Source organism: Pristiophorus japonicus, chromosome 2, assembly GCF_044704955.1.
Source record: "Pristiophorus japonicus isolate sPriJap1 chromosome 2, sPriJap1.hap1, whole genome shotgun sequence".
NCBI classification, from domain to species: domain Eukaryota; kingdom Metazoa; phylum Chordata; class Chondrichthyes; family Pristiophoridae; genus Pristiophorus; species Pristiophorus japonicus.
Window position 1 is genome coordinate 275068733 of NC_091978.1, and position 14906 is coordinate 275083638.

The window sequence follows — 14906 nt, forward strand, 5'->3', positions numbered from 1 at the left end:
TTTGTTTTTTTTGTTTTTTTTAATTACTTTTTTGGGGGTTTTTTTGTGATTTTTTGGGGGCAATAAAATCAGAAATTTTTACAAGTGCCCCCTATAAAATGGGAGGGGGACACTAAAAATCCGGCAACAAACAAATTAAACTTTAAAACATGTCAAATCAAATTAAAATTTGGTTGCCGGGGGTGATAATGCACTCCAGTCCCTCTGGCGCCCACCTCTCGTGGAAGACCGCGAGCGTACCGGTGGACACCGCGTGCTCCATCTCTAAGGACACCGTGGCGCGGATGTACGCGCGGAAGAGAGGTAGGCAGTCAGACTGAACGACCCCCTCGACCACCCGCTGCCTGGACCGGCTGATGACACCCTTGGCCGTGCCCAGAAACAGTCCTACGAGGCGGCCCTCGGATCTACCCACTCCCCTCCGCACAGGGTGCCCAAAGATCAGAAATTGCAAGCGGCCTGGGAGCTCATGAACCGACTTAAAAATTTATTGCACGGGACTGCTCCGTGCACCACCCTCCAGGCCAAGTCCCCGATAAATACTGGGAGGACTCCCGCGTAGAGTGCCTCCCATCGGAGACTCCCGCCTCCTCCGAACGGCAAGATGGTACGCCATGGCGTGTCCGGACGGCAGGCGAGGATGGCAAAGTTGAGAGTGTGCAGGAGCAGCTCGTACAGGAAACCCCTCCGCGCGGAACTGAAAGGCACGGAAGGGATTTCCCCGAGGCGGCTCAAGTTGTGAGGCGCCGGCTCCTGAGGGAGGTTCCGGGGTTTGGCACCGATGAGGAATTCCGTCCGGATGGGGGTCAGTTCGGACGGGATCTCCCCACGAGCTTGAGCCTCCTCGATACACCTAACGGAGTCAGGGCCTAGAGCTGTTTTTAGCGCCTCGATGGCATTGGCCGCACGGCGGACGTCGACCGAATTTAGGCGCCGCGCCAGCATGTCTGGCGCCATCCAGTCCGCTCCTCCGCCATCGAGCAGGTCCCTGACCCTGGTCACCTCACCAGCCACAGCCCTCTCGTCCGACCGCCACCTAAAACCTCGGTCGTGGAGGTACGGATTCCCGAGCAGCGGCTCCTGCAGGACAGCCGCCACTCCAGCCGGTGGAGAGCTGCGCTTGATGGAGACTTTGTTCCAGACCCTGGTGAGTTCCTTGTAAAAGACAGGCAGCTCCTGGAAGGCGGTCCTGACGCCCCCCATGCTCACAAACAGGAGCTGCGTGTCGTAGTTGAGGTCGCGCTGCTGGCGGAAGAAATACGTCGCCATCGCACGCCACCTAGGAGGGGGCTCGACGTAAAGGTATCTCTGCAGGGTCTGAAGACGGAAAGTCGCGAGCTGGGTGCTGACGCACACCAACGACTGACCGCCCTCCCCTAGCGGGAGCCTCAAGACCGCGGCAGAGACCCAGTGCTTCCTGTTGTTCCAGAAGAAGTCCACCAGCTTCTTCTGTATCTTGGTGACAAACGCAGGGGGAGGGGTCAAAGTGACCAGCCGGTACCACAGCATGGCAGCCACCAGCTGGTTTATGACTCGCGCTCGACCCCTGTAGGACAGCACTCGGAGCAGTCCTGTCCAGCGCCCTAGGGGAGCGGCGACCTTGGCCTCCAGCTCCTGCCAGTTCGCCGGCCAGGCTTCCTCGTCGGGGCTAAGGTCGACTCCCAGATAGAGGAGATGGGTCGTGCTCCAGGCCAAAGGCCTGAGCTCCTCCGGCAGGGAGACCCCCGCCACTGACCCACCAGGAGTCCGGAACATTTCTCCCAGTTGATCCTGGCGGAGGATGCGGCCGAGTAAATCTCCTGGCACTCACGCATCCTCCGCAGGTCAGCGGGATCCTCTACCATGAGGAGCACGTCATCGGCATAAGCCGAGAGGACGACCTCCTCGCCCGGCCCTTGCAGAGCCAGTCCCGTTAACCTCGTCCACAACTCTTTTAGAGTAAACAAATAAACATGAGGTCAAGTGCCATCCGATATTTTGCAAGGCCCTTTTTTTTTCTTTTTTTTAACCTCGTCCACAACACCTGTGAGCATACTCACAGGTGCACACACAGGAGCACATACAGGAAGGAAATCTGCCATCCTTACCTGGTTTGGTCTATATGTGACTCCAAACCTACTGCACTGTGGTTGACTCTCAAGTGCCCTCTGAAATTGCCTAGCAAGCCACTCAAGTGCAATTAGGGATAGATAATAACTGCTGGCCTTGCCAGCAATGCCCACATCCTGTGAACGGATTAAAAAAAAGATTTACAAGAATGGTTCCAGGGATGAGAGACTTCAGTTATGTGGCTAGACTGGAGAAGGTGGGTTTGTTCTCCTTGGAGCAGAGGAGATTTGATAGAGGTGTTGTAGTGGAGTATTTCAAATAAACACTCAACATCAGGTCTGGGTTTGAAGATTCAAGTAGTCTTTATTTTGCACCAGAGAGGAGCTTGCCTGTTGGTTGTCTGTAGCCAAGCCTCTCCAATGATACAAAATTCCAAGCAGCCTTTTATACACTTAATGATGCATGTCAGCCTCGTGCCTGGCTCCTCCCCCCCATGCCGTTTAATTGGCCCAAAGCCCGCGTGCATAATTGCTGCTTGACGAATTCCCTTTCGTGTCACACAATCAGTTGCCTATGTCTCATACCAAATGGAGTTTTTCGAACATGTCACTTTCGGCCCCTTGCCCTGTTTCGCTCCTCCTCTGGCCCTCCTGTGGTTCAACAGTTTAGCTATTTGTGGTTCAACAGTTTGGCCTCCTGCAATTGTCCTCAGGTTACACAGCTTGTAAAGTTGACCACTACAAAAGCCCTTTTTAGTTCTGAGATCCATTCTTAAACCATTAATTATAACAGAGCTTGAAAGCCCCACTTCAGGTGTTCAAATCATGATGGATCTTGACAGATAGAGAGAAACTGTTCCCATTGGGTCGAAGGACAGAGATTTAATTTGATTAGCAAAAGAACCAAAGATGACATGACAAAAAACTTTTTTATGCAGCGAGTGGTTAGGATCTGGAATGCACTGCCTGAGAGGGTGGTGGAGGCAGATTTAATCATAACTTTCAAAAGGGAATTGGATAAGTACCTGAAGGAAAACAAATTGCAGGGCTACGGGGAAGTGGGGGAGTGTGACTAGCTGAAGTGCTCTTGCAGAGAACCAAGAATTTCACCCCCAATAGTTCATTGGTTCCGATTCATGTTGAAAATAGCAGAACATAGTTTCTTAAGATCCGAACTTGGGAAAGTCATGATTGTATTTGTCTGCTCAATTGCCACACACGGCTCTCAAATCAGAAAACCTGTAAAAATAAGTCTATTATATAGCAACGAAATAACATTTCTGGATCTGTTGCATTAGAAAACATTGTCGATGGTTTTCAAGGTCTGAAACAAGCAAAATGTATAAGTATAAGTTGCTCCAACAAAAAAGCTGCCAAAGCTCTCAGAGTTGCAAACGTGCAGATTAAAGCATTTGCTCAGCCACTGTGTGGTGCTGTGGAGCAGCCGTGCAGGGTTGTTGTGCGCTGCGTGTAGGGGATGGTAACTGCTGCAAGAGTTAGCCTGGAGATTCAGTGGAAAAGGTATTTCCTCAGCTATTGTATCTCCTGGAAGATTCATCAAATGCATTAGAGGCCAATGATTTTTTTTAAATTATAAGGCGGTCCGTCGCATGTTTGGGCCTGACATTTGTGCCAAGGAGAATCTGAAGAAGTGCTTCAGTAACAGCACACTCTGGCTGGGCTGCTGCTCGACTGGAGACTCGGTGGACATTTTGAGGCCTCGAGCTCAGCAAGAATTAATGGATTTTTTTAAACAGAAAATGTCCCCCTATCCCTAAAAAAGTGTGGCCTTTTATTTTATTTTTGGCGGTTTTATTGTTAAACCTAAACTTTGCCCGTTGCACTGTAGGCCTCATTTCTGACCAGGTTAATTTAAAAACCTATCTTAGCCACACTGCACTGTGGCTGGAGGACATTTCAAATTTAACCTGGTTGGAAGTATTGGGCCTAAACTGCAACTTTTAGCGGAGTAGATCCAAGTGTGAGATATATTATACACAATCACTTCTAAAGTATTTTTAGGAATTGATTTAATTTATTTTGTTTCTAAGTTTTGATTTAAATAGCATAAGCTGAGTTTCAAATAATGCAAAAACTAGGCCACGTTGATTTGCAGAGCAGCTTTGATGCCTTTCATTCAAAGAGCTGCAATTTTGTTTACATACCGAACTATTTGCGGTGCAAATTATATACTTTTAAAACTGGTGAGCTGATTTAAAACCTGAACATTAAGCTGCCCTGAAGTAAAACTGGGCATCTGGTCAGTTTGTTACAGCCAAACATACAGCTGAGTGAGAAGAGAATCACCGGATAAAATTGTTTGTGAGATCTGTGCTCAGTGGGAGTTAGAATGTCTGTAGCATCTTTACAAACTTTTCTATTTAAAATTTTTTTGTGGTTTAACTCTTTTCTGTTTCTGCCAACTATGTTCCTGTTATGTTTCTTGGTCTTTGGTTTTAATCTTCTTAGTCTTTGTCTCTTGTGTTCTCTCTCGCTATGCTCCAGCTATTTTTCCTTTTGAATTCTAAAATTAATTTTGGGAACTCTAGCACAGGATGTACAAGGATAGTCAACAGTGCATGGTAGCGTCTATGATATTTTCTTACATGTGAAATGTAGAGTCCATTTTCACTGCTCTGAAAGAAAGACTTTCATTTATATAGCAACTTTCAGGATGTCTCAAAGTGCTTTACAGCCAGTGAAGTACTTTTGAAGTATAGTCACTGTTGTAATGTACGAAACATAGAAGCCAATTTGCACACAGCATGGTCCCACAAACAGCAATGTGATAATGACAAAATAATTTGTTTTTGTGATGTTAATTGAGGGATAAATATTGGCCAGGACACTGGGGATAGCTCTCGTGCACTTCTTCAAAATAGTGTCCTAGGATCTTTTACATCTACCTGAGGGGGCAAACGGGGTCTCGGTTTAACGTCTCATCCAAAAGACGGCACCTGCAACAGTGCAAAGGTCCCTCAGTACTACACTGGAGTATCAACATAGATTTTTGTGCAGAGTCTCTGGAGTGGAACTTGAACCCACAACCTTCTGACTCAGGCGAGAGTGCTACCCACTGAGACACGGCTGACATTACTGGAAGGATTAAAAATAGGGAATAGAATAAAAATGGGAAATAGCAAAATGCCCTGATTATTCCATGAGTGAGGAAAGTTGTTTCATTCCTGAGAGAAATTGAGTATTTTGCTTTGTACTCTGTACAGTTAGAATTTCTGAATTCATTTTAATGTAGTCTGCTACACAAGTACAGAAACAGAACTTATTTAGCATTTATTTAGAGCACTCTTAAACTCGCACTCTTAAACTCCACTGTTATGTGATGAGCTGTCTCGCCTTTCTCCTGACATGATTGGCTACCATTTTGAAAATCCCCTTTGTTGGGATGTTGTATTAAATTAATCATCACCAAATGTTACTGTCATGAAGTAGCAAAGAAGCCGTCTTGAAACATCAGTTTTGTTCAGTGTCCTTGGGATGTCCACTCTGAAGGCAGCTACTTTTTAATAGAAGAGCGCAGGAAGAAATTAAAATAATTTTTATTGAACAAAATGTTAAGTGGTGGGGGGGAAGAGAGGAGAAATTCAGCTGCTTTGTGCCTCCCGTTAGCGCCTACGGGGATCGGTAACGTGGCTCTCGGAGGGGGGGGGGGGGTTACTGACCGGGCACTACCAATTCACCCACGCCCGTGAACGTCCCTGGCGGTTTTGTGCTTGTGCTAATACTTACCGCCTTGCTCTCGGGCCCCGTAGATCGTGAGATCATCTGGTGCACAGTGGCCCATTACTGCCCCCGGATGTGATAGTCGCTCCTGCCCCCTTCAGCATCGCCGACAACTGCAGGAGGTGTTGCCCCAAACTGGGCGCTATGCAATTTCTAGCCCTGGGAGTTTCATCAGACCTCCTAGCTATTTTTAAAATGCAGTTTTGTACAAGGATGGAGTTATACTGATTGAGTCAATGTAAACTAAAACCAGTGTGAGGTGGGCTCTTAGAGGCTTAAGCCTAGAAGTTAGAATGACAATAATGAAAGAACCTGCATTTATATAATGCCTTTCACATCTTTGGGATGTCTCAAAGCACCAGTGAATTACTTTTGAAGGCACTGCTGCCAATGGTAGAGTGAGAGGAGGTGGAGGTGCACATAGTCAGAGGAGCAACGAGTCCGGGATGGTGAGTGCAGGGCTGAAGGTGGTTTCAGAGCTAGGAAGGGGTGCGGCCACAAAAGGATTTCAACACAAAGATGAGAATTTTAAATGTAACGTGTTGAGGAAACAAGAACAGGAGTGACACTTGAGCAGGATTTGGTCAGCTGATTTTTGGATGAGCTGAATTTTACAGAGGCTGGAGGATGGGAGGCTGACTAGGAAATTATTGGAATAGTGAAGTCTGGAGATGATAAATACATGGATTAGGGTTTCAGTGGCAGATGGGTTGAGGCATGAGCAAAGGTGGATGGTGTTATGAAGATGGCAGCAGGCCATCTTTGTGATGGAGGGAATGGGGATAGGAAATTCAGTTGGGATTGAATAGGACATGGAAGTTGAGAACAGCTTGGTTCAGCCTGAGACAATGACAGGAGAAGAGAATTGAATTGGTGTCAATGGTTAGAGTTTGTGCTGGTAGCCAAAGACAATTGGCCCGGATTTTCCGGGGCCTACGACTGCGTACACACAGCTTATGGGGTTGTAAGTGCCCTGCAAAATCTGGGTTTACACATGTTTCAGGTTGCCCTGCAGGCCCAGGACCACAAGAGTCCGAAGATACGGAGGCACAGGTAGGTGCGTACTTTTCTTGCGGTTCGGAAACCTCCAACCGCAAGTTCCAGCCCTATAGCTTTATTGTTCCCATTGTTCAGCTGGGGGAAACTGCGCTTTATCGAAGACTGGACGGAGGCAGTGGAGGGTTGAGAGAGGGGTTGGAGTTGTCTGTCATCAACATACCTGTGGAGGTTGACTGCATGTCTGTAAATTATGTCACCAAGGAAGCGGAGGGGGACATGTATAGATCCATGGGAGATCCCAGAGATAACAGTGCCAGAGCAGGTAGAGATGCCATTGCTGGAGATGCGCTGGCTATGATTGGATAGATAAGAATGGAACCAAGCAAGGGCAATCCCACCAAGCTGAACAACTGAGGAGATGGGTTGGAGGAGGTTGGTGTGGTTGACCTGGTCAAAGAGAAGTTGCGAATGGTGAGGAGCGATAATGTGCCATTGAGGAGACTAAACGCAGACTGGGTGATCACTTTGCTGAACACCTCCGTTCAGCCCACAAGCATGACCCTGAGCTGCCGGTCGTTTGCCATTTTAATTCTCCACCACACTCCTACTCTTGACTTCTCTGTCGGCTTTCTACACTGTTCCAATGAAGCTCGAGGAACAGCACCTCATCTTTCAATTAGGCACTTTACAACCTGCCGAACTCAAGATTGATTTCATTACTTCAGATCATAATCTGCTCCTTTTTTTTCAGACAGCAGGTGCTGGTAATACAAAAGCAAAATACTGCAGATGCTGGAATCTGGAATAAAAATAGAAAATGCTGGAAATCTCCAGGCAGCATCTGGAGAGAAAGCAGAGTTAATGTTTCAGGTCAATGACCCTTCGTCAGAACTGGGGTTCTGCTGTTGCAATTTACTAGGTTCATCTTTTGTTTCTTTACTTGACCCATTAGCACCCTCTTGTCTTGCCTTGCCTTTGTCATTTAATCACTCCTACCTATCACAGCCCCTTTTCCTTTGGTCTTTCCTCCCCTCCCTCCTGACTTCTCCCTGACTCTGTACTTGCTTATAAACTGTTACATCTCTTAACAAAAGGTCATCGACCTGAAATGTTTACTCTGTTTCTCTCTCCACAGATGCTGTCTGACCTGCTGAGCATTTCCAGCATTTTTTGTTTTTATGTCATTTGTGACTTTGGGTCTAATCATTTTGTGCTGTGGCAGGATTGGAAACCTGATTGTAGAGATTCAAATATGGAGTTGAGGAAAGATGGGCACAGGTTTGGGAGGTTACATGTTTAAGTATTATGGAGAGGAAAGGGAGATTGGAGATGGGACAGTCATCTGCAAGGTCGAAGGATTGTCGGTAGGTTTTTTGAGACTAGGGTGATGACGGTGGTTTTGAAAGTTCATGAGATGGAATTATTTACAATGTCAGCTAGCAATGGGGCCAGGAATGGAAGTTGTGCTGACTTTCATGAGTTTATCATGGACAAGATGAACTCTAAGAGGGGTGTTAGGAGGGAAAGTAGAGAGAGATCTCAGGGTTGGGTAGATGCAGCCTGGGTTGAGAGGGGAAAGAGGCAATGGAGAAGCAACAGAGGCAGTTGAACAGATGGTCTCCATCTTATTGACAACAAAGTCCATGAGCTCCTTCTAGGTGAAGAGGTGACTTGGGAGAACGAATAAACAGGAATGTATGACTTTATTGTGTTGCCAATTATATCTGCCATTTATTGTTAAAGTTAACAAAATATACACCATCTATAAAAGTTTCTGCAGTATAAACTTTCTGTGGCTACCTCATAGACACAGTGACATTTTAGAGGAGGCTGGGCTAGGATTTGCAGTCTGGATCCATACTCTGTTACAGTGATAATGTATCTTTTTCATTCGGCTTCTTCGCATTGCTGAGCTCAGTAGCTCTTGGCATTCATTGTTTGTACAGGCAACTGAACTGTATAGGGGCAAAATATTAAAATTAGTGAGTTGGAGCTTCAATGTATTGTGCCACAGGATGGAATTTAGAAGGATGAGAGGGGATCTCATAGAAACATATAAAATTCTGACGGGACTGGACAGGTTAGATGCAGGAAGAATGTTCCCGATGTTGGGGAAGTCCAGAACCAGGGGACACAGTCTTAGGATAAGGGGTGGGCCATTTAGGACTGAGATGAGAAACTTCTTCAGTCAGAGAGTTGTTAACCTGTGGAATTCCCTACCGCAGAGAGTTGTTGATGTCAGTTCGTTGGATATATTCAAGAGGGAGTTAGATATGACCCTGACGGCTAAAGGGATCAAGGGGTATGGAGAGAAAGCAGGAAAGGGGTATTGAGATGAACGATCAGCCATGATCTTATTGAATGGTGGTGCAGGCTCGAAGGACCAAATGGCCTACTCCTGCACCTATTTTCTATGTTTCTGATGTGAGTTCTTGGACATGAGTTTCTCAATCTCAACCCCACCAAGTAGAAATAAAAAAGATAGGGCAGAAATAGCACCAGGGTGCACTGTGGCCTCTCCTGGTGCCACACTGTACGATGCCACCGGTCGAGGCTCAACTTCATCCATTTGGCTGAAGAAGGTACACGATGAGAGGATACTTCATGGGAAGAAGATATAAGGCAAAAACATTAAAACAATTACAGTTTTTTTTTAAAGGATTAATTAGAGGAAGCCTGTTATTTTAGACCAGCAAGTGTTGCAACCTTAAAATATTTGAGGTTTTAACATTTCACCGTGCATCCTGTCTGACAAGATGTTCACAGTCTTTCCACTCAATATGCACTTGATTCCTGCAGCAAATGAATGCGAGGGTTGATGATGTATCGTGCTGTGCCAGATGTTGATTTCAGCTTTCACCAACTTGAACAGTTACTCCCAGTAAGATTTTATTTCATAACTAGACTGCACTTTGACTAGGCAATAAATCGATTGGGCAATAAAGGCACAGCTGTGCCACTAAGCATCAAAGCCTCAGCTTGTTAAGGTAGCTGAATTATACAGACCAAGAAGATCACAGGTCTCTGCTAGGGCTAATCTTGGCTGAGGCAGCAGAATTGGCCTCGCGCTCCTGGATTCGAGAGTGGAAAATCAGGAAGGGCTCCGGCTCTTGGTTGCTGTGTTGTAATCCCTGCTGGACGTGGATGTCGGGTGAGGACTGGATCAAGCTAGCTGTGAAACAATCCACCAATAATACACTGCCCAGGCTCACAAGTGAACAACAGCCAGTTACTGGAGAGCACCCATGAAACTACCACAGAACAATCTTGCTGCCTTCAACGGGGGAGTGGAGGGGAATGCTGGTGGGGTGGGAAGGAAGAGAAAATGCTTAACCTGCCATCGCTATCTTTCCCACACACTGTTCATTGTGTGCTATTTTAATTTTCATGTTTTTCACTTAATCCCACTTAAAAATGTGTGCAAATTATGGAATGCCTGTAGTCATCCTTTTATACAGAACAGTCATTGGAATATTAAGATATTTTAAAAAACCATCGCAAGGTAGAATGCGATTAAATGTCGACAGTATTTGCTTCTTTGTAAGGAAAAGCTTACAGATATGACTTTTGTGATCCATTCCTTGGAATATCCCTTTGAATATATGCAGACTGATCAAAATCATACAAATGCTGATTGTGTATCAAAAAGCTTTGTGTGCCAGTTACTCATTAGGGCCAAATGTTTCCAGTTCATGCTGCTAGGAAATGATGAGCATTGTGCCTGTGATTTCCTGATACGTGATGCTGGCAGGCCAAACTCTGCGTCACCAGCACTAACTTGGAATGTTACCCCGCTGTCGTATTTTTAACGTGTCTTGTCATGTTTTTGTTCAGGTGACTCCGGTACCAATACTGCACCCCTCAAACGGGCTCAGAGTTGCATCGTATCCCAAGCGAGTGCAGCGATATATGACTGCTTGAAGGATTCTCATTTGAAAGTGAGTTAACAAATAGTTTAGGTCTGATGTCTAAACAAAGAAATGCACAACTCGTACCTCAGTATTTTTCTGCTATTGTGAAGTATTCAAAGTAATCTAATACATAATGTAAACAGCTCAAAGCTCAAAAGTACAATCAGAAGGACTGTAATCTTGACAGTTTTGGGACAACTGTGTAGTGTTTACCCGATGGCTCATTAAGTTTATTCAGTTGGTAGCTGAACCACACAGATCAAGTAGCTCCCAATGGTATGCTGAGTTGATTGATCCCAGCTGGGACAACAGTAGGATTGCTATAATTGGCCTCAGCAACCCAGGGTGAGAGATGGAAAAATTGGCCAGAGTTCCTGATTACCGTAACACATGATAGAAATGTACGTGTATGAACGTTTGGTGAAGGCAGGTCGGCTGCGATGGCCCCATGGTTAAATAACCTGCTTGTACTTAACGTCAAGCCTCACTTGAATGGGCTACCACAGGGCATCTGCACTCTGGCAAGGAGGCAATACCTTCCAAGAGGAAAAAGAATGAGTGCATCAGATCAAGGTACATTGTTCACGACCTTGAATATATAGGATGTGGTAATACGCATGATAAGATAAAGATATGGCCACCAGCATGCATGCCTTGACTTCTGTGAATGAGCTCAAAAGTGTGAGTGCTTCTGTGAGATGATTCACATTGAAATTAGTAGCATCCAGTTTCCACTGAACTAATCGAATTATGACATAGTATAAGGTTTTAAGGTCCAAATTTAGGAACTGAACGAATGAATAATTGGGATCCTGTTTGTTGCCATAGACATCACAAATCAAATAAAGTTATCTTATGAAAAACCTGCCTTATTGGTGAGGTTCCAAAGTCAAGACTCTAGGCATGACTTCTGACTTGGCTTTTCCTGCCACGGTAAAAGGTGATGGTGACCAAAATTAAGTCAGTTGCAGCCAGCAAGTATGTTTTCTACCAACTAGAATTTCCCAAAGCCCATTTGCTTCCTCTTTAAGTTTAACCATCACGAGGTTAGTTTTGGCTCAGTCGGAAGCACTTTCGCCTCTTGAGTCAGCGGGTTGTGCGTTCAAGCCCTACTCAATGGCTTCATCCCTCTGACACTTCAGTGCAGTAATGAGAATGTCCTGAATTGTCAGAGGTGCCATCTTTCTGTTGAGGCGTTTGAAACACAAGCTCTTTCGTCCTGTTCAGGTGGATGTAAAGGATCCTTTTTCAATATTTGAAGAATGGGATTCTGGTGTCCTTGCCAACATCCCTTCGTCAACCAACACCACCAAAAATTAAAGACTAGATTAACTCGTCATGCATCTCACTTGCAGTTTGTGGGATGTTTTGTGAAAATTGTGCTACCACTGTTTTCTTACATAACAACAGTGATTACACTTCAAAAGTAATTCATTGGCTTTGAAGTGCTTTGGGGCTTGCTGAAGATGTGATATGAGGCCCAAATTTGGCCAGTACAAATTTCTGGTGCATTCACTTTTGTAGAACTCCAAGGGCGGCAAAAATCTTCGGGCCGAGTTTGGCCGCTCCCTAGCGCCTCCTCCATGGTGGCATAGCGTGGCAACTGGATTCGGGGGCGGAGCCAGGTCCCGGCGCTGAAAACAGTGCCGGGACCTCTGCACATGCGCGCTAGAGTGTGCGCGCAGATGCAGTAGCTCCTAGCCCCAAAATATGAGTGTGTGTGATGCATGCTGTGTGGGGGCGGGGGCGCGACGCTCGTCGTCCCTATCCCAGGCCGAGTAGCCTGCCGCACAGGCCAGTCGCTGCCTTCCTGCTCTGAGAGCTACAAGAGACAGGTTGGTGGGGTTGGGGGGGGCGGGGGGGGGGGGAAGAATCTCCAAAGATTTTCCAGTACTTTAATATCTAGCTATCTTTACTAAAAATATACTTAGTTTAATCAGGCAGATAACATCTGCATCCTGATCGGTCTCGCTGCTTGGGATTTTAAAAAAAAACTACCATTCCTATCATAACACTTAGTTGCAGGCGCTGATCTCTTAATTAATCGCATGGTGCTGTGCAAATGCAAGTTCTTTAGTACTGTGGCAACTCTCATTGCGTATCGACATTAGTGGAGAAAATGTGTTAAAATAGATTTAACCCTTCCAGTGTCGCAGACAAGTTTATTTCTAGGTAAAGCATCTGTTATCAGGTTAGTCTTCAATGTCTGAGCATTTGATTGGCTGCAAAAGCTTTCCATTTCCACTCCATTCTGGAGCTAAAACCTTAGCTTATTTATTACACATGCTCACAACCAGCAAAATAGACAATGAGAGCTGGGAAGGAGAGGAAAGGACGTAAGGAAAATATTTTAAATATTTTTCTCGAGCAAGAATAGGTTAGTAGAAATAATTCTGTTAATTTAGGTAGGAAAATGAGAGAGCGAGAATAGTAAAGGAAACAGTGCCGGGGAATAAGGATGAAAATCAGGTACAATTAATGGGCCCAAGTTTGCCCCCGCCGACTTTGTAGAACAGAAACGGCGCCGATTTCTTACCTCCGTATTCTCCCCGTTGGTTCCAGGCTTGTGGCCTGTGGCGCAGCACATTGGAACACATGGTGAGTGCTGGGACCTCTGACATGCACGCTAGAGTCTGCGTGCATGTGCAGTAGCTCCTGGCAGGCCGTTTCTGCAAACGCGCGCTGCAGGCTGTGTGGGAGGGGCCCGAAGCACGGCAACCCTAGCCCTGGCCGAATGGGCTCCCTCATCGGCGGCCAGAGTGAGCTCTGCAGGCTGTGTCAACTCTGACCTGATTGTAAAACTCCTGAAGAGTTTCTGGGGATCTGGGTTTGTAACTCTCAACCGGATGAACCTGGGACTCATGCGGGTGTTTGATGCCATGCCGGACATCAGTCTAGGCGTGCCAAACTCTTACAGGACTCTGAAGGGGTTTGTGGACCATTGTCATCAGCAAGCGGTTATCACCAAAGCCCTCCAAGATCAGTGCCCCAAACGTGAAGCCAGGCCCTCTGTGAGCGAGGACGGGAGTACCTGCATCACGCAGGCAGCCCAGTAAGCGGCCCCGACAGCAGGAACAGATGCGCCTGAGCGGAGGGAACGTCCATCGTATCTCGGGTGAACAAGATCCTCAGGATACTGAAGTCCAAGGGGCTGGCTCCAGACCTACCAGAGGATTTGTACCATTTGATCAAGAGAGTACTTCCACCTCCCTCCCCCCCCCCCCACCCCAGCCCTGGCCAAATGGTCTCCCGCATCGGCGCCCCACTGCCTTCCCTGGCCGTGTTTTGGTAGAACTTCTATTTTTTATTTGTTATTGATTGCTTATTACTTTAGTCTTGGTGCTTTAGGTGCAGGGTTCCTTCTATTTTTTATTAATTAATTGCTTATTACTTTTTGTTGTTTGTTTGGTGCTTGGTGGTGCTTTAAATGTAGTTACTTGCGCCGATTCCTTAACTCTAGGTAAGGTTTTTTTGTGCGGACAGAAGTGGCAACATACGCTGCCCTAAGTTAGTTTGGAGCAACTATTTGCTGGCCAAACACCTAAAACAGGGATAGGTGGCTGGGAACACCTCCTTTTGAAAAAAAAAACTGAACTTAAAAAAAAAAGCTAACTAACTCACTTACACTGGCGCAAATTAAATGGGCAGAATTGCAACTAAAAAGATAGTCCAGAAAAATCAAGTTGCTCCTTAGTGTTTAAATTTTATTTTTAATCCCAATTATGTTTCAAGTGTTTTAATTCTATGGGGTTATTTTTACCATAATGTTTTTCCTAATATCAGTCTGCATTTGAGTTATGGTGCATAAACTGAAAACTTGCAAAACCCTCCAGCTCAGGGAAGACAATCATTCCCTGGATAAAGGTATCAACAGATTTTACAAACTGCACAAGTACCAGCCACTGTACATGTAGTAACACTGGATAAATACTTGTTACCTCTTGTGTTCTGTGTCTTTTGATACTGGCTCCTTTGGATGATGAAATGATCTTTGACTAAGAGTCATCAGACATAGTACATGGGGAAAGGATATGTGGTATGCACTGTTGATTTTAAATCTTCTCTCCCTGTGACTATCCAACTGGACTATGATTTTTTTTTAAATAATTAGTAAGAACATGAACTCAAGTCTGGAGCAACACCTGACAAGAATGCACTACAAAGGAAGAAAAAACCCTGAATATGCTAAAAATCTGAAACCAATCTG

At 45.8% G+C, this 14906-nt stretch overlaps 1 protein-coding gene across 4 annotated transcripts in view; it reads left to right on the plus strand.

The window, feature by feature from the left end:
- The first annotated feature begins 3491 nt into the window (after positions 1-3491).
- Positions 3492-14906, plus strand: part of LOC139246299 (protein transport protein Sec24B-like) — a 150440-nt gene continuing 139025 nt past the window's right edge. For 3 of the 4 annotated variants that reach the window (XM_070871402.1, XM_070871401.1, XM_070871406.1), the window contains exons 1-2: positions 3492-3569; positions 10623-10726. The gene's annotated coding sequence lies outside the window, so the exon portion shown is untranslated. The remainder of the gene's footprint in view (positions 3570-10622; positions 10727-14906) is intronic. The other variant, XM_070871403.1, reaches the window with a different exon arrangement.